The following is a 21,616-nucleotide window of genomic DNA, read 5'->3' on the forward strand; positions in this document are numbered from 1 at the left end:
CCCTGTCACAGCTTTTGCTCAGGGGCTTCAAGCCGCCAATTAGAGCACCTGGAGGGTGCACAACTAATTTACTTCATCTTTTTGTAATCCTAAAAGCCCCTCTGTCCTCCATCAAACCCCTTATTGGCAGTCCATTTGTCCTCAAACTACACTGAGGAACTGGATTTTTACAGTTATTACTCCATATATTCTGTATATATATATATATATATATATGAAGTGTGGTTGTTACTGAAAAAAGTCAGTAACAACCACACTACAACAAAAAACTATAACAAAACTTTTTCTACATATAATACAAAAACTAGCAATAAAATATTGACACCTATTAGGTAAAATGAATATTTTCTTATTTTTTCTGGTATTTATGTTTTTCACAGATGCAATGATGATTGCTGGGTATGTTGTTTAATCTTAAATCTATTTGATCATGTGTCAAGACGATAAGACTCCGGCTAAATCTGTTAATTGTGACAAGCTGAGCACACTGAGGCAAGCCCAGCGAGCAGTCAGATCATTTAAACACAAAAGCGGTTGCACAAAAAGACAGGAGACAAAAGAACTGGAAAAGATGGTTACAAAGCTCCAGCCCACAGACAGGCCCCTCGCTGCTGCCCTCAGTGGTGTGTCAACCGTCATGTGGCAGGTAAACTAACCTTAGCAACAAGCTAGATGATGTTGATCTCAAAAATAATAATGTAATGTAACAGTAATGTCTCTGTTGGGTGGGTAGCCAGCCTATGAATTGTTATGTTTAGCTAACTAATAGCCTAGTAGATGCTGGCTATTCCTAGCATTACATAACCTTTCTATTTACATATTTGAGGTTGCAGGCCTAACTAGTCAGAGACAGAACCTTTCAAATAGTTGAGTGTACCTCAAAAGGGGATTTTGGGTATCTGATGCGCTGCTGTGCCCCTATTACAAAGGTTTTATTTTGGAGTCAGGTCATCACCGAGCACCTGTTTCATTGTGTGTGTGTGTGTGTGTGTGTGTGCTTTAGTGGGTAAACTGTGTGTCCCGCTGTAGCTGGCCAGTTTTCAGGACATGGTGTTGTTTGTTGATTTATTGCAGCTCTCTTCTGTCTTATTTACTATAATCTCTTGCCTTTAGATAGAGGAGGAGTGTGACTGTCGTGAATCCTGACGTTATTGTACGAAAAATGCACAAAAAAATCTGCGGTCATTTCAGCGCCGCAGTGCAATGAAGAGCTGCTCTGCTCTCAGCTGCTTGAACATTGACTGTCACAGCACTATCCATGGTTCTGCTCACTTTCTCTGTGACCTCTGTCCTCCGCAAATACAACAGCCAAGGTAACACATTCCTACTGTAAAATCCAACACCTGGTGGTACTTTTTATATATGCAAAATTGTGTGTGAATATCTAAAAGTGTGTGTAGGCCAACATATGTGTGTTTGTGCTTCATAACTATTGAGACCAAGAGCCCTTCATCATAGCCTGCACTGGGACCCGTCATTTCTAACACCACTGTAAGTGTAACACTGACGTGTCAAATGACAGTAGTAGTAGTAGTAGTAGTAGTAGCAGCAGCGCTGTGTACTTTTGGCAAAGGAAAAGCAGTCTTCAGCCTTTGTTAAGTGTGTTAAGCCATGTTTGAAAAACCTGTGTGCACATGCTAATTTTGGTGGGAAGGGAGTACAAGAGAGGCACTGGTCCTCATATGATTAGTTACTTTAAATGTGAACACACCCACATGGATTGTGCCTTGATGTACAGCTATAGTTACAGGACACCTGTAGATGGGGCACCGCCAGTAGACGAAGAGGACATTCAGTCTTTATTCTAATGCAGCATGGCACCATAAACAAAAGAATGTTCAAGTTTCTCTCATCCAATCTGGTGTTGTTGTTTATATGTGATGCTTTGAAATGACAGTCAAGTAATTTCAAAGTGGTGTGTTCTTGACGATCAACCTATCAAAGCTAGCTTTTGCTGACGTGGCTATTTTTTTTGGTTGGGGAATACATCATAAATAGACATAGAGTAGTACCTCCTGTGTTGGGTTAGGAATTACTAACTTCTGGAGTTAATCTTTACTTGTCAAACACTGTTGTGCATTATGCTTTAGTGTATGTGTGTTTATACACTGTAAACACACAAGTGTGTATGGGTTGTCCCCCGCTAACAGCTCTGTGGACAGGATTACAGTGAGGTTTAGCTGTAGGAGAAGGAATGCAGCTGTATTTGCAGTGATGAATGGAAAATAATCCCTCCCCTCTGAAGGAAGCTTGGTCTGTAATGATTTAAGGAGGGACATTCTGCTGATTATTGCCTGTATGTCTTGTATGTGCCCACTGTGCTTCCATTCAAGCTCCTTGTCAGTGATTGACAGATGATTATCCAGGCCCCTGCAAGTATGTGAAAGGCAAGCTGTGTTTAGGCCTGCCATCTTGATTGGCTTGGGCTTGATGGTGCAGTAATTGTTGCCCCCACAGGGGGCAATGAGTCAGACTGGGGTTGTTGAGGCTGCATTTCTTGTGTTTTTCTTCTCAGCTGCTTTATCTGTAATCATTCAGAATACAGCTCAGTAGCCATGTGCGTAATCTCCACGGGGGACCAGGGGGTCATAGCCACCCCAATATACGAAAGAGGGAAATTCAGTATCAGAGTTATTCACCATGTTTAACAAGAATTCTGTTTAAGTACATCACAAGAAACATAGGTACAATAAGCTAATTGTCGGCATTTCCTCATTTATATTCGGGATGCATCGATTGTGGAATTCTGTGCCAAAAGGCCTATGATGTTTAAAATAACAGTTTAGCCAAAGGCCAGTCCCATGGTTTTGCTGCTGCTGCTGCTGTTGTTGTTGTTGTTGTTTTTGTTGTTGTTGTTTAATTTTGTTTTTGTTATTTATTCCCCCTTAGTGCCAGGGAGACAAAGAAATCTTTATTATAAAAATAATTATTGACCTTTTTAAAGTCATTTACTTATAACACTATCTTTGAATGAGTAAAGTCAGTCGTTCACATTTATGAAACAATCTTTAAAATAACATTTTTTAACAATAAAAACTGTTTTTTAATCATTTTAATTTCTTCTAAAGCCTTTTTACTTACATTAATTTTCCATCAGTGTACAAACATCAACACATTTCTCCTTAATGCAGCCATATAATTCAATTTTCTTGCCAAAATTTAAATGTTCCAAAATTACATTGAACACAACATGAGAATGTTACACTTTATCATTTTTAGAGCTTGAACATATCATGATGTAACTCAATGCGACCTTGGTCAAACAGTTAGCTATGGCCACTAGCTGCTTACATCTACAGCTCCAAGCGTGACACATCGTCACTTAAACCACACAAATGACCTCATGTTTGTCAGTTGTACTTGATCCATTTAAGCATCAATTATAGACCTTTGCACAGGCCCTCAATGGGTTTTGGTGAGTTTGTTCTTGTTAACTTCAGAAAGTGATATATACCAAACAATAAAAAAGAAAGTTAAGCCTCATTCCCACTTTTCAGTAGTCACAGGAATTTATCGCCTCTTGCTCTGATCAGCATCGGTGGAAGCACAACACCCGGGCGTACGCACTAATTTTACCCCTTTACTGGCGAGATACAATGATACAACAACACTAATTATTGTCAGCCTCCTCCTAAGCAGCACTCAAACATCAATCCAAATTAATCTGCAGCAAGTTTGAAAGATAGACTGAATAAGTAGACAGTAGACAAATGCCTGTGTGCTAGCTCTGCTCTACTGGCAATAAAACTATTGCTTAGTTTTAGTGGGTTTACCCGTGTTTGAAAAACCTGTGTGCACATGCTAATTTTAGTGGGAAACGATCATTAGAATGCCCTCCACAAAAGAATGAAAGAAGCAATCTTATTCTACTTGCATTCAGCAGTAAACCTTGGGAATTGAACAAGTTGGCCCCACAGAGTTTAGCCTGCTCCCTTCCTCCCCCCTTATCTCCATCTCCTTTTTCCTCCCCCTTTCACCACTGTCTCTATGCCCCCTCTCCCTGCAGTGTCCTTACTGTAAAACATACGCCATGCTCCTTTTAACTGGGAGCACTATTTCCCTGACAAAGCCCCTCCCTTCCCACCCCCATCAACCCACTCCACCCCACTGACCCATTTCTTATGTTGATCAGACAGTGTGTGAAGTGATGCAAACTGCTGTGCTGCTGCTGTGGAGTCCCCCCCTCAGGCTCAGAGCGCAGCACAGGGCCTGAAACATTCATGAATTGAGCAGACCCAGCCTTTGTGTGTGTGTGTGTGTGTGAGTGTGTGTGTCTGTCAGTTTCCCCCAGCTGAGTGTGTTTGGAAGCATGGTACTAGCTGTGACTAATACACACACACACACACACACACACACACACACACATATATGTATGTATGTATGTATGTATATATATGGTACTTATTTCATTTATTTATTTATCCTTTATTCAGCCATGAAAGTCCTACTGACATACGAGACAGCAGCACAATCAGTTACATCAGCATAAAAAAAACCCTTTTGTTACATATTAAAACACATATAATATGTAAAAGCAACACGGGGTAAATGGTGAGAGAAAAGGGCATTCAAGCCATACAAGTGGCATCCATACACATCCCACCTAGGTCATGACTATATCAAGCAGCATCATGTTTCCTTCAAGGCAGTTCTTAAAAGACTTTTACGAGTGCTCAAGGAAAGAGGTTCTGGTTAAATATTACCAAATAATGCCTTGACAATAAACAGAAACCCTTTTCTCCTCTGACACAAAGAATGCCATCCCTAAAATTCATAAAAATGCAGTGGTAGGTGTGTAAACCTGCATTTGAGGCTGTATGCATGTAAATGACATCACCACAGTTTAATACAGACATAAATAAACACTGCACTAACTGAAAACATTTTTTTTTGTTGAAAAAATAAAAGGCCAGTTTTGGCCTAATCTTTCTCAATAGATAGAAGTGTGCATATGTGTGTGTTTGTGTGTGTGTGTGTGTGTGTGTGAGAGAGAGAGAGAGACAGAGAGAGAGAGAGAGATGGCCACAAAGAGAAATAACCTGCCCTTTACCTTCCTGCTGGTATGCAGCACTTTAACCTCAGCAATGTTCATTAAGATTCAGAGCGTCAAAGACACGACTGAAAGCAAAAGGACTTATCTTGCTCAACACTCCGCTGACTCAATACTGAGCTGAGACGAGTTCTCAGGGCAGAGAAAAATGCCAGCAGTGTTCAGTGACTGTTACTGGGTGAGTTTTGAATCCATTCATACTGATGACTGTTTTGGATTGAGGGTTTCATTTCTCATCAAAATATCATAGCTAACCAAGACATCTCAGCATGGTAGTGAGTGTGATTGTGTAAGGCCTCTATCTAGGTAAATGTGTCAGCGGTGGGAAACATCCTTTTTTGTTTTTCCTCTTGTCCTTAGACCTGAGGAGAGGCTCATTATGCAGCAGGGAAATGTAGCCTCTCACTTGCAAACTCCCACGCGTTCAGTCTCTCTGAAAACAGACTAAAACACAAGCATGCACGCACACACACAGCACATACAGGCACATGGACATTTATAAAAGCATCTGCAGAGAGTGTAGGTGGATTTTCAGGTGCAGATAAAAGGCCTCTGCTGCTGTTATTGTCTCTTAGCTGACAGGAGAGGAAGTACTTAAACTCAACTGAAACTGCGTGTATGCACAAAGAGAGAAATGTCCATACACGTTCTTTTTGTCGAGTTATAAAGTCTGCACTTACTCTTGATTCTGGTTTATAAACCTCAGTCATAAATGGATGCAGGAATGCTCTTGAACGACTGTTTACATATTGATAATGCTAATAACATTTGATCCGTTATACTGAAATACAACACATGCAGCTATGTCGCACCAGCAAGGTGCCAAAGCAACTGTCACTTTGCATGCCTATGGCCATTTGTTGTGCTCATATCACTAAATCATCATGTTTCTTCAAACTTTCATCACAGTGAAATCTCCACAGTTATTAAACATCAGGAGGATAATCAATGATTCCTTCACAGCACTAATGTTGATTATTTGTGCAATTCAGGATAAAAGATCAATAACAGAGAGATGATGTCACTGTTTCACCACTCACAAATCATATGATCATCATATCACCCAAAGCTATCTTCACTAAAACTGTCTGTATGCCTGGTCTGAAGTAAAATAATTTTTTCTGCATATGCTACCTCAAACATTGTAGCACAATGGTAAAAATGAAAAAGAGGCTTATGGTTTGAAATTTCAATAATATTTAACACAATACTGATGGAAAATATTCAGAAACATTTGATCAAAGTCATGGTATTGGGAATGAAAACAAATAAATAAAAACGTTAACGTTGAAACAGCCCAGAGGAATGAATATGTTGTGGAGTGTAAGAATAGTTTGGCAAATTTTACTTTTTATCAAACTTAACTATAGTAACCTTCAAAACAAGATAGTGAGTTATATTTCAGTGTCTGATTATTTGTTTTACATTAACATGCCTGTTTTCAGTGTCCTGGTGTGTGTCTTTCCTGACATACTGTATGTTGCCAGTGTTGCTGTGTTGCTGTTAGGTTGTTAACAGATTGTTGTCCTACAGTAAACAAAATTCTACAGAATTCATCTTCACCAACATCAGCTGGTAGTGTTACTTTTAGGAACCAGCATGGAGGACTCAAACACAGACTGTGATCCAGATTATGTGAACCTTTCTGCTTAACTAGCACCCTGCTAACAATTGTACAGGCATTGGTTAATCCATGCCCACTAGAGTTGGGTCGATTTCCAGTTTTGCCAGTCTGGTCCGATGTACAAGCTTTAACAGGTTTGATTTATGCAAACTTGCTGAACCAGCATTTGTTATTATGTCCCATTCTGGTAATTTTAAAAGTAGCCGAAGTCACAACACTAAATCCAACACAAATTGCATTAGTAATAAGCAATATGACAGCCTCATTAATATAATATCATGATTGCAAACCTATAATTGGAGCAACTAGGGTTATACAGGTTGTGTGTAATTTACTTAGGAGCCGAAGCAGCTGCTATGAAACATGAGGGAAATCAAATCCCAGCAGAGGGGAGGAAAGCGGTGTATGCCTTGTTTGTTTACTTTTTGGGGTGATTAAAAGACATGGCAGAGTTAGTTTATTGAAAGGACTAAAACTGTACCAATATGATAACATTTTGGATTCAAAGCCTACAAAAGAGCTGTCCTTACTGGCTACAGGCGCTGTTACGAGCTGAACTGGTGTCGCATGCTGTGTTATTATTAATATTTGCTGTTCACTTTTAAAGCGCTGCAGTAGACGAGTAACAGCTGATTCATGAGGTTGAAATGAGGATTTATTTATACAAAATCCCCTTTTTCACTACAAAAATCTAACACAGTGTCAGCTGGCTGAAGGGAGATCACAGCAAACTGTAAGTTTTAAAATTACCATCGCTAAAAACAAACTAGGCTAATGTTACTTGCTGTTGGTTATATTATATGTAATTTCCAATTAACATCATAATAGAAAATATGTATTTTCTGATTTAAACAAGTAGGCCACTCTCACATCTTTTAAGAGTTTATTTATCCGGTCTGGTCTCCAGAGCACAGCTGATAGCTACATAGTTTGTTAACATGAAGTTACAGAAGTGCATATTTAACGGATTCAGTATGGACACAGAGCTCCTGTGTTATATGATGCTATGTGACAGGTAGACATTTGCTTTCTATTGGGACACAGTGTCATTATCTTCCATTCAGGATTGACTGTTGTATCATGTTGTACACTCGGTAAAATTCAGTAAACTAGTCCACTCCGGTGTTCAACTTAACATTAAACCAGTTTGAAAATTTTCACACTATCCAAACCCTAAAGTCTGCATCAGATTCCAATGGGATATCAGCAACTAGCAGAGGACTGCCATGGGGTGGATCAAATTTTGGATCACTGCTCTACGCCACTCAGAGGCAAGTACAGAACAGAGTTTCCACTTGAGTTTTGAAAGAGCGATCATGCGGCCATCTCATTGAGGCCAAGATATGTAAACAAACTACATGCCCCCAGTGATGTAAGAAATGGAACCAATCAGTGTGTGAAGAATTTTACAGGAAACCACTGTTGATGTCAACAGTGACATCAGTGAATTTTACTTTAATCAATTTAATGCTGATACACCACACTATGTCGGTGCTGGAGTGTATGTCAACCTAGCACTTTCCATCAGAGGGACAGTACTGCAGTAAGACACCTACCTCTGTAAAAAGACAGTTTCCTGCCCTACTTCTTCCAAAATAGGTCAGATCAAATCACCATAGGCCATAATCTGCATCTCCAAGTACTAATTATAAAACCCCTCTCACTCTTAGGCTATTTCAATACAGAGCTGCTCTCCTACAACAGCTCAGACTGTTGCTAAACACGGAGAACGATAACTTTGTAAGTTTTCTAAACACCGTTCATCTGCACATGTGTCCCATTCTGAGATGACACAGACTTCAGTGAAAATCTGCAAAATATTCCTTTAATATATAAATGCCATGAGGGTGTGTCAAGAGGGTTTTAGCATGTGTGTGGTTCTGAACAAACTGCCGCAGTTCTTGAGCACTTGTGGTAACCCTTGGAATCTGAAAAAGGCTGTAAAGTGAAATGAAAGTGCAGATAGAGCCGTTGATTTTACAAATGGTCACAAAGATGAAAAAAATATTATTTTATTATATTATTAAATATAGCTAGTGTTAAAGTTGAACCATGTGACCCTTGTGATAAGCTGAGAGGCTTTTTTGTCTCTTTTATCAGTTGGGGTAATCTGTGCATGACCCACAGTCCAATAAAAAAAAAAAAAATAGATACATTTGTACCAATATGATGTTCTGTGGTTCAAAGCCAAATTTGATACAATCCATGGGTTGAATCATATTTTTATTTACCAGCCACATCTTTGTTTCACATGTCTGAAATGAGTTTCAAACAAAAGTAAAAGAAGACTGGTCATGACAGAACTTACAATTTATTTTTTGCAAACATTATTTTAAACACTTGCTTCATTGTATGCATTGCCTGACATGCAATTCATTCAAGCAAACACATTTTTTTTTTTTGCATTAAGCAAGTTACATCTCTTACAATTAATGACCATTCATTTAAACTATTTTAAGGTTTAAACAGTGAAAACCATTTTGGTTATGTACAGAGCCTTGTGTGGAAACTGGCCTGTAGCTCTTCACAAGAGAAGCAGATGATGTGTTTAGAGCAGGCTGTCAAACAATTCATTTTTAAAATTATGATTAATAACAGAATTTCTATAGTATGTTGTGATAAATCACATTTTTTAATCACGTTTTCACTATAATTACTTTGCATTACAAAACAGTTTTGCAGTCCATATTGACAAGATGAAGCTATTTCTACCAGACTGCTTAAACTGCATAGAACTAGCATAAAGCAGGCATGTCTGGAAAGGGGAAAATTAACTTTTTTGATCACCAGCCAATGTGGCTGGTAACTTTCTAAAGTTGTCGGTGGAAGCACTCTGTATTATAATAAATGCACTGTTTCTGAAACATGTAAATATTAATGTTAATTCACTTACTCACACATCCATGCGAAGGCAGTGAAAGGCCTGCCCTTTTTTCCCATGCCGTGGGCATTTCAAAAAAATAGGTGCATCTTCTCCAACTCAGACGTCTTCAATAAAGCGAGGCTTCTCCCAGCAAGGCTCTCTTTGACAAGACCTGACTTGGCACTTTTAATCGTTAGGCTATCCTGATGACTTTGGGCACTCTCATTACTTCCTTGACTTTAAAATTATTAATTCCCACCACGAAATTGTTTATTTTGTTTTTTTCTTTCGTGTACATGCGGCAATCCTGACAAAACATGAAGACATTTTTGTGATCAAGCACAAGCCATTCTCGACCCGTCAGCCATTTGGCATTAAACTTTCTTTTCTTCGTTTCGCATGCTCGCCCCCAGAAGTCTGTCCCAACCACCGCCGCATTTAGTTTAGCTTAAATTTTTAATTTAGTTTACAAGCTAACTCCCTCCTCTTTCAGTCTATGCTCCCTGCTCTGGCTCCGTTCGTTCTTCTTCTTCTTCGTGTTTTCTGGTGGACGCTCCGTTTGTTTCCATGGTTTCTCACACTGGTTTCAGTGCAAAATGTAGCGTGAAATACCGGCATGCACGCAGCCAATGGGTGTATAAAATGTCATTACGTAGCATTACGGCACAGTGTTCATGGGAAATGTAGAAAGTACTGCCAGGGGGACAAATGACTGAGAACAGAGCGTTATGTATCATGCATGCAATGCCTCATGCATCACCGGCCAAACTGGCTGGCAAGTTGTTATTAACACCCGCCAAAATGAATTTTAACATTTGGCGGGTTGGCGGGTGTTAATTTAGAGCCCTGCTCGTGGGTCCCCACAGAACCCACTTTCATCCTGATATCTTGAGGTCAGAGGTCAAGGGACCCCTGTTAAATGGCCCTGCTGTTTTTCCATCACCAGAATGTTGTTACCAGTACAGCCCTTTAAAGACGAGAAAGTTGGCTGGCGATTAATGTGATTAACAAAACTAACGTGAAATTACGGACCTTAATCACATTTCAATTAACACATTAATGGTGACAGCCAAAGTTTACAGACACGACAATCTCTGAATCAGAATACTTGTGGAACTGCAATATGTATCCTGTTCCACAAGTTTACCAACAAAAAAAGAACACAAACACTTCAGTTTGTCTCTGTTGTAACAGCCCCCTGTGCTTGGAAACAATTAAAAGTGAGTGAATAGTGGAATTAAACCTAATGGACCATGGTATGGACACAAAGTAGGCCTAAATAACAACTATGCTTCACCACATCACAAACATGCAGGCCTTTTTATTGCACAAGTGACACACACACTGGCAGAATTAGGAACTAGTTCACTCATTCAAATGCTTTTATGTTGCAATCCAGTATTTTTGGCGGTCTACGCAAGATGGATGTTACACAACTACGTTGTACGGAGTGACATACTGATGTCTCCGCAGACCATTGCAAACCTAAAGTCGCCAAGAAAGTCTCTTTCAAAGTTACAGTATTCTTTGTAATGGCTGGGTTCAAAGAGTGAGGTGGTTCAGGCATCTGATCAGGATCCTCTTGAGCATCTCCCATCAGAGGTGTTACGGCGTTATCCAAACTGATAGGAGGCCGCAGGTCACACCCAGAACGTACTGGTGGGATTATATATGTCATGTGGTTTGAGAAAATGTCAGGGTCCTCCAGGAGAAGCTGGAAAATGTTACTGGGGAGAGGGACATCTGGAGTTCTCTGCTCAGCCTGCTGTCCCTGTGACCCAGCCTACGATAAGCTGATGAAAATAGATGGATGGATTTTTATTTAGAACTTTTCAGAAACCATTGGACTAATTGTCTTGAAGCTTTGTCAGCATTATCTATGAACATCGCTGATATTCATTTATCAAGGAAAGCTTGACACATCAATATCTTTTGAATATCAATTTTACATTAATGCTGATGAATTGGATTTGCCTTAAGCAATTGTAACTAAATTTGGTGCATGTGTTGGAAGCTAGGTCCAAGCTTCGGTAGGCAGTCTTGGGATTTCTTGCCACTGAGGGGCATTACAAACATGACAGGTTGATGTCTCATAATCAGGGATTCATACAAAATTTTGTTTACTGTAATCTAGGGTCAAGACTCAGTCAATGCATAACATTGGGCAATGATTGCTTAAAGTGAGCATGGCTTATTACATCAACCCTAAATCTATGGACATTCCACATTCCAAGCTTAAAAAATCTAAATAAATCACCAGTTCATCCTACAGAGCTGAAAGTTTTGTTTTTCAGTACAATTACTGAATTGTGACAAAAGTTTGCCATACTTCAAATGATGGTCAATTCAAAGGTCTGCAGCTGTATATTCTTTAAGATTTTACAAAATCAATAACATCCCACCTTAATTGAAAAAACTCTTCTTTTAAACGCTACCAAAATTGACACAGACATTCTTTGGATACTAGAAGTCAAGTATTTCACATGGTGTACAGATCAGTCAAACTGTCAGCTCCCAGTGGTATTTCATAACTTGTTGTATTTTTGAACTATACTGTATGCACATTTTCTGTATCATCTAGTTTTAAACCAAATTTCACCAATATCTAAAATGTTTGCCAACTCAATAAACACCAGTAAAATGGTGTGTGACTTTTTCTCATTGATTGTATCACCAATATGTTGACTGTTGTAGTTTTTAATCATTTTTTTAAGCTTAAAGAGACAAAAAAAATAAATCCCAATTTTTTGCACATGATGCCATTACCTCAAGCTGAGCTGCTTCTCTGGGGACAAAAAGGTTGAGGTTTCATATTGCCAGGGGCCAAGTCATACTTGTCAACAATGAAGCAATTTATGCATGTGGTATGTTTTCATGTCCATATTGATGTTATATCAAGTCGAAGATTGCAATCTGTTCATTGTCACTTGTAAAACTTCTATTTTTATTATAATTTCCAATAATGCTGCTATTTATTTAGCCCAGTATTAATATTTAGCTCATGGATGTTAAATGAAACAAAGAGCAACACACACACACACACACACACACACACACACACACACACACACACACATACACACAGAATACAGCATCCTGTTCCATCCTGCGATCAATCTGTCTTGTCTCCAATCATTGCCTGGCGAAGATCTGTATGTGAAAAACGCTGTTGTTCTTTTTCAAACAGCGTTCCCCTGCACAATAATCATAATGATAATTTTAGGCCATGCTCAGTGTCACTGACAAGACTGAACCATCATTAGTATGTGAGGGGGATAGCCACTGTATGGGGTCATGGAGGGGATGTTGGCGTGCTGCCAGACTGCTGAAGCAGGACGTTCGAGATGATCAGACTATAAACCTGAGTCTGGCTTTGTTAAGGTTCTTGATAAAGGTCATTGAACAGATTCACTGAAATTAAAATTTAGGCCAGTAGCTGTGCTTGATACAGTGTAGGTTTGGTCAGGGCTGATGATTGCCATCAGTAACACCACAAAAATTTTAAGAGCAACATTCATAGCATCAGACTTTGCCTTTGGGGGCTCGGGCTGTGGCAATCTCTGAAGGTGGGGCAGGGGGTCAGTCTCAGCTACATCGCAGCAGCTAATCAGGACTCAATCACAGCTGCTCAAGGGATTCTGAACTTTTTGGTCTTTTAGGTTTTCCTTTAAGGTTTGCCTTTTTGATTTTGCTGAAGATCAGAAAAAATGCTCAAACCTGCCAACCTCTCCACTGATGTGGGTTTGGACAGGCCAGCTATTCTGTTTCATTTATCATTTTACCATGTGCTTCTTCAGTATTAGAGACATGACACATCTGTTGCGTCCCTAGTTTTTGTGTGTATTTTCTGCCTGAGCTGACACTAGACAAGCCCAGCACCTGTCTGCATTTTAATGCCAAACGATATGTGCGCACATATACATAGACAGGCACACATGTACACACTTAAACACTGCACACACACTGCAGCTGCAGCCCACTCTGCACCTCTCAGCGCAGCTCTCCAGGAGCAAGAGTACAAATGAGTCAGGAAAATGTGTAGGTGGACTCTACATTCAACCCAGCCATTAGAGGGAGGGAGATGTGTGTGTGAGTGCATGTGTGTACGTGTGGAAAAGGATGTGGGGGCACAGGTTCTGAACAGCTTTTAATTCTGGCAGAGCTTGTAATGTTCCACAGAGTCTCCAAAGAGACCCCATGCCCCATGGATCTGGTTCTGTTTTTTGTTTGTTTTTTTTCAGTTACTGTGCTCATCCTCACTGCATCCTGGGATGAAAATGTGCTCTCTTCTTTACAAATTAACCCAAATTACTAAAGACACAATTCTCTCTTGCATCCATGCCAGTATTTCTGGTCTTATGTGCTTAGATTATAACGTTTTTCTCTATCTTTGTGCATCCAACACAATACAGCATTTTGCTTGTGGTCATCACAAGTTTCTCCTCCCAGACAGTGTTCCATTTACTCTAAATACTCCATTGAATGTCAAAAGTTTTCACTGAAGCAAAGGGCAGACTACTATAATAATAATAATTCATGCCAGGAATCTGACAATAAAGGCTACCAATGCAAACCACTAATTCATGTTCATTCACCTGTGTCGTAGCTCTACTGAGTGAAATCGAACATGCGGTAAGCTACAACAATCCAAGCATAATACAAATGTTTATTCATCTTTGTCTGTGAAGCAAACAGCACAAAAATGGTTAAATGACTGTGTACATTTGTATACACTGACCCGATTTAATCAGACTCCAACTAAATAACTAAGTACAATACCAACATTTCTAAAAAAGACAGCTACAGTACAAAAGTTCTGACTAAGAATAAACCCTGTTTCCCCCTTTCAGCCAGCCGCTTAAGTCACTGCATAGCTACAGAGATTAAAAGTCACTAAGTACATTTACTCAAGTACTGTGCTGAAATATAATTTTGAGTAACTCAATCAATCAATCAGTCAGACTTTATTTATATAGCACTTTTCATACAAGCAGACACACACACAGACACACACACACACACACACACACACACACACACACACTGATACACAGATACACACATGCATAAATAAAAATGAGACTTTGTGATTAAATAAAGCACTAAAGCATAGAAGTACTCATTTAAACCAGATATTGCAGACCTAAGGAAGTGCTACCATAAGTGAGGAAACACCAGAGGCACATAAACCTACGCAGAAAAGAAATAAATCAATATAAAATAAATAAATAGTAATAAAAATAAATTAGATAAAATAAGTAAATAAACAACAGTTAAAAAAGAAATAAATAGGTAAATAAAGAATAAATATTCTATGTTTTAAAATGATAAATGAAATATTAAAACTTAAACAGATTAAAATGTATTAAAAAAAAAAAGAATAAAATAGAATAAAAGTTCATAAAAAGTAAAAAGTTCATTTGAAAGCCAAACTAAAAAGGTAGGTCTTGAGTTTGCTTTTAAAAATATCAACCCTCTTTGTGGCCCTCAGGTCCTAAGGCAGACTTTTCCACAGACATGTACCATAGTAATAAAAAGATGCTTCACCGTAAGTTTTTGTTCTAACTTCTGGGGAAATTAAAAGGCCACTGCCAGAAGACCTGAGGGTATGAGAGAGCTCATAAGATAAAAGCAGATCTGACAAATAATAAGGACCAAAACCATTAAGAGCTTTAAAAACAAGTAAAAGGATCTTAAAATCCATTCTGAAACACACTGGGAGCCAATGCAGAGACCTTAGGGATCATTGTAATATGAGCTCTACTTCTGTTTCTTGTCAGCACACGAGCAGCTGAGTTTTGTAGTAATTGCAACTGAGATATAATTTTCTTAGGAAGACCAGAAAGTACAGCATTACAGTAATTGATTCTGCTGGTAATGAAAGCATGTATTAATGTCTCTGCATTGGCTTGAGAGAGAAACTGTCTTACTATGGCAATAGTTTTTAGATGATAAAATGCCGTTTTAGTGATGTTTCTGACGTGAGGTTCAACAGTTTTGTCCTGGTTGAGCTAAAAGAAGTTTTCTGCCATCCATGATTTTCTATCTAAAATACAGTTAAAAAGGGCATCAACTGGTATCATCAGCATAACTATGGAAGTGTATGCCATGCCTCCTGATGACGTTTCCAAGTAGCAGAATGTAGAGGTTAAAAAGTGTCTGACCTAAAATTGAACCTTGAGGAACTCTGTATTTTTTTTTTTATAACTTTTTGATGAATGTTCTTCCAAAATGACATAAAATTCTCTATCTGTGAGATAAGATTTAAACCAGTTACAGTACCAACAGTACCAGAGACGCCAATCAAATTTTGAAAAATAATAGAGTGATCTACAGTGTTAAAGGCAGTGCTTAAGTCAAGTAAGACCATTGCAGAAAGTGTTTTCATGTCCATGTTTGACCTGAGATCATTTACAACTTTGACCAGTGCTGTCTCAGTGCTGTGGTTTGCCCAGAAACTGGATTGATATTTATTAAACATATTGTGGGTGTTTCTAAAAATCATTTAATTGATTAAAATCAAACTTCTCTAAAATCTTACTTAAAAATGGCAGATTGGACACTGGTCTGTAGTTATTAAGAACTGAGGGATCTACATTGTCTCTCTTCAGAAGGGGCTTAACCATAGCGGTCTTAAAAGCAGTAGGGAAAACACCCGTCTGAAGAGAATAGTTTACAATATTAAGAACATCTGCATTTAAAAAGTTATAAACTGTTTAAAAAAAAAGATGTGGGAATGGGATCTACAAAGCAGGTTGCTGGTTTTAATTGTGAAACCACCTTTCTTAGCATCTCGGCATCAACCAGGACAAACTTCTCTAGTGTTTCCTCACATAAAACAAAGGTTCTGGGGTGTTAAAATTCATAGACTGTGATTGACATATATTTGATCTGATAGTTTCTATTTTACTGCTGAAGTGGGCTGAAAAATCTTCACATTTGAAGTTAGATGACACACTGCTAGATGTGATAAAAACAGGGTTTATTTAATAATCAATAGTTGAGAAGGGAATTTTTGGATTGTTCTGGTTGTTATTTATCAGTTTTGAAAAGTGTGCTTGTCTTGCTTGTTTAATGGCCTTATGGTAGATACTGAGTTGTTGATAGAACTTCTGGTAATTGATTATTAATTTATTCTTTCTCCATCTTTTCTGAGTTACTTGCCATTTCCTCTTTATTTTTTTTTTAAATTCCATCTCTCTTGTAGGGAGGTGTTAGTTTTCTAGTGACCTTTTTCAGTTTTAAAGGGGCACTGTGTCGAGGGTTGATCTCAGTTTGCTGTTAAAATGATCTGTAATGAAGTCACAAGAGTAGGGTAAAAAGTCTGCAGCAGTGTCACTTAAAAGCTCAATAAAATTTGCAGCTACTTCAGCTGTAAGGTAGTGCTTCCTGACACTTCGTTCTAGAATATCCTGTTGTAAAAAAACGTTGACAGTAAAAAAAAATGCAAAAATGATCAGAGATGCAGACATCCATAACTGAAGATATTTGTGCTGACAAACCAAAAGTTATAACAAGGTCTAATGTGTGTTCTTTATTATGAGTAGGCTGAGTGACATGTTGGATAAAACTCATACGGTTAAACAAATTTAAAAATTCTGAAGCTAAAACGTCTTAATGATTGTCTACATGCAGGTTAAAATCTAAAATAATAACTCTATTCTTGTTGGTGTGCACGAAGAAGATGAGTTCTGAAAAATCTGAAATAAAAGAAGGGCATCATTTTGGTGGCCTGTAAACACACATACACAGTATAGGTGGGCTGCTAAAAACAATGGAATAATATTCAAAAGAAGTGTAGGTAACACTTTACAATAAGGTACACAAAAAATGTGGAACTAATCATTACTTAATGGTCAGTTCTTGAGTAACTCCCAATTAAATGTCATATAGTAGCTGATCATTAGTTAATCATTAGTCAATTAATGACTTAGGAAACTTTTACATCATTACTTAATAACCAGTTAGTTCAAATATAGCCAGTTTACCTTTGTTTGTCTCACTTAAGACCTGTTGGTAAGCTAATCAATGAGGTAATGATTAATTACCAGTAATAATATAAGACTGATGTAAACCAGCTACCACTTAGCCAATTCCAGACCTCTCACTCACTCACTCACTCACTCACTTGATTTTAGCCCTGCATGTATTTCAATTTAATACTTTTGCTATGAGAATAATAACTGATTATTATTATGTTTAGCCGTGACTAAAGGTGTCTTTGATTTGAACATGATCATGATATTTGTGATGTAACGGATTTAACAAATGAGTAAAATATATAAGAATTGCAAAGATATTTATCTTAAATTTGGGGCTTTTATTTTTATAGCTTTCGATTATATGATAACTTCCTTTATAAAGCAGAGGTAGCCATTTTGTTTGTTGCTGAGGGCAGATGCTGAAGGTTTGCAATCCTCAATCATCCTTTCCTCTGCTTGCTTTTTGTGGTATTGCCAGTAAGTATCTTTTATTTGAGAAGCAGAGTAAATGTATCGTTATATTTGTTATTTTGTGCTATGTTTTTTAAATATATCTTTGTATATTTACATGTGTTACTATTTGTGTTTATTTCAGTTTTACCTTCTCTTCAATAAATCCTGCCAAGTACAACAGACAGTTCATTGATTGAGATCTTGGGGAATTGATTTAAGCTTGCTGTTTCAGATGGGATCAGCACAATATTTTTAGAACTAAAATGAAAATGAATAAATTCCTCTTGACCTCTTCATAGGTTAGAGTGTTTTTTGATGGACCTCAGGGATGATGATGATGATGTGAAATTGCTTTGATGGTGAGCTACCAACAACACCTGGAGTCACCTCCTTCCACACTGTGGGTGAACTGATGAACCGAACTTTGGATAAATGGAATAAAAAGAACTTAGAAGGAACTAAACTTGAAGAGAGGTAAAGTCATTGAACTCTGAAACTCTTTGAACTGAAAAGCCTATATTTTTGTCATTTTTGTTTTTTTAAATTTATTCTTGAATGACCAGGCTCTAATTCTGAACAGAATCTTACATCTTCTCTGCCTCTGTAGTCTGTAACATTATTTATTTGTTTATTGTTAAAATCTAGCCAATCCATTTTTTGTTGATATTGTAATAACTGGAAGGACCAACCATGTGGTTGAAGGATAATATTTACCAGTGAAGCCCCTCTAGAGACTGACAAAAAGCATAATGAAGGCAATAGTTAAGTAATGATTCAGTACTCATTAACTACTCAGTATGATGCAAAAAGGGTAACTAATGGTCAAGTAATGATTAAATAATGGTTCAGTACTCTTTAACTACTCAGTATGATTACTTCAGGGGATGCAAAAAGTCCAACGAATGGTCAAGTAATAATTAAGTAATGTTTCAGTATTCATTAACCACTTAGACAAAGAGCAAAAGGGGGGATCTTCAAGTAATTAGTTATGACTGAGTTGTTACTATGCAGTTTTGTTTTTTACTTTTTAGTTTTTTGTGGAACTTTTGAGGTTTGTCAAACTTTAACATCAGTGCAAACATCTGGGAAAAGGTGAAGAGAATTAAACACCATTTTTGATCCAGACCACATGAATGGACAAGGCCATCTCTGCATCTGGGGAAATACTGAGGTGGACATAGAAGGACTAACCACTGGCTGTGGTTCTGTCAACATTGATCTTCTTTGCTCATTATTGATAAGTGTTTCTTATTGGGCTTCTTTGTTGTACAATATGCAGGAGCTGGTGGAATTTCATTTCACTGTGATTACATCTTACGTTAGTAGTCAATCACGTGAGGCTGTGGATGATGACGATGATGATGATGAACCAAGCTGTTTAGCGGCATGCTGAATGTCCATGTGATGAGAAATGTTGAAGTGTATGTTGAAGAAGAGCAGCCATGATCCCCAAAGATTAAATAGAGGCCATCACGGGCAAAAGAGTCTCTGCGTTCCCATAAAAGATTAACATTGTCAATAATTAACACAGGGCCGGTATCGGTGGTGCCATCATCAGGTCCTGCGTAAACTGGCCGAGATTATGGAGGCACGCAGGCTGGAGGCAAACGGGGCCAGCCCGGTATCATCAAAGAGGCAAATCCACTTCGTTAGGCAGTGAGACCCGGCCCATTCCAACACCTCTAGGGCATGGTCTCTCATGTCTCCTGGAGCTGACTGAAACTTAACATCTGACCTCGTCCGGTTGCTCAAGTTTCCCCTCCCCCTCATCACCTCAACCTCCCTACAACCTGACATTGTGCTCTGGTCTTTCCTCACCAAGACGCTCATTATGGTCGAGCTGACCATCCCATGGAAGAGAGGCTGCCTTTGAGAGGAAGAGAGATATGTACTAAGAGCTGGCGGTGGCATGCTCACAAGCCGGGTGGAGGGCGTTTACATTCCCAGTGGAGTTTGGATGCAGAGGCTATACTGGTGCATCCACCCAGCCCTTCTTTAAGTCGCTGGGTACCAACCTTAAGAGGGCCATCAGAGTCATTGCTGAGGAGGCAGAGCAGGGGACAGTCTGCCTCTGGCTGCACAGGAAGGACAGGTTGTGGGGGAAGCAGGGATCTTGGGGCCAGCTGCAGGGGGCAGTAAGGAGACGTCCCTATCGCCGCTCCACCACCCTGAGATGTTCCGGGATTAGAGGAGCGAAACATCTGTGAAGGGTGGCTCCCAGCTGATGACCCTGCAGCTGGCAGAAGGGCACCATCGGAGGTGTACCAGGCAGAGATGCCAAACAGGTAGTCTTCCTACCTGTGCTAAATACCAATAAAAACAGCACCATGCTCCCTGGAGAGCCAGGTATTGAGGCGAAAAATGGAGAAACACGCTATCCCGCAGCTGAGGGTCGGGACAGGTTTGGAGATGAAGGCTCTCACTCTGCATTGTTTCAGGATGTTAAAAAGACGGATAAAATCTTGTTTTCAGATCTCATATTGTTGCCACTGAATATCATTGGTGCCCATGTGAACCACAGCAGTGCTCACCGAGGGGTGTGCCTCCAGTGTGCCATGGATCTCGGCAGCTATGTCGTTGACAGTGGGGCCAGGGAAACTCAGAGTGGTGGAGGATTGTGTTTTTACGTGCCCGATGATGGAGTGCCTGATAATGACTATAGTGGGAGCAGGCCGAGAACCTGGAGCAGGGCTGCGGTGTGGTGGAGGAAGCCGAGGGCTCTGGTTTTACTGCGACTCTCTGGTGTTGGTGTGGGTGGTGGAAGGGGAAGAGCGCCTGTGTCTGGAGCTCCTCTGCGTGGATCCAACAAGTGGAGGAAAGTCCTGCTCATCCTGCACAATTGCCGTGTTGGAGAGGCAGATATCCTGAGCTGGACAGGATGATGGTTGCCGTGATGACTCCACCCGTGATGTGGATGACGGTGGAGGACGGACGGTCTGCTCTGGCAGACTGGGGCGAAGGGGCTCAGCCCGGGGAGGATCCCCTGAGCGTCTGCTGACGGCCTCCTGCAACAACTTACAGCAGTTCTTCGTTGTGGTGGATTTTGAGTTTTGTATTTGCGTACCACTATATTTTAAACATTTTTCTTTAAATTAGCAAATTGAACCACAGTATTATTTCATAGTCAGACACACATCTATACTTTATGTTTGTCCTTATCCTTTTTTTGATTGTTGTTTGTTTGTTTTAAACACACCTATTCCTCTAAATCAGGCATGTCAAACTGGTCCACAGGGGGGCCAGTGTGGCTGCAGGTTTTTGTGCCAACCAACCAAGAGCACACAGTTTGACCAATCAACTGTCTGAAGACGGAGATCAGTTGATTAAATGAGTCAAGTCTGGTGTGCTGCTACTTGGTTGGAAACAAAACCTGCAGCCACACCGGCCCCCCTGTGGACCAGTTTGACATGCCTGCTCTAAATTCATAACTGCTTACTCTTATTTAAAACAACCTTTAAATACCATGATTTTTTTTATTTATTTATTTATTTATTTTTTACAATTTACAAGCATGTAAATTAATAGATATATATTAATAGATAGAGTGTTGGTTGGTTAATAATAATTTGATCAGTTTACAGTTATTATAGCTTGCTGTTGATATCTTTTCTGCTAGTTCTATCACTGCAGTTGTAGCATTAGTA

Source organism: Plectropomus leopardus, chromosome 1 (genome assembly GCF_008729295.1).
Source record: "Plectropomus leopardus isolate mb chromosome 1, YSFRI_Pleo_2.0, whole genome shotgun sequence".
Taxonomy (NCBI): Eukaryota; Metazoa; Chordata; class Actinopteri; order Perciformes; family Serranidae; genus Plectropomus; species Plectropomus leopardus.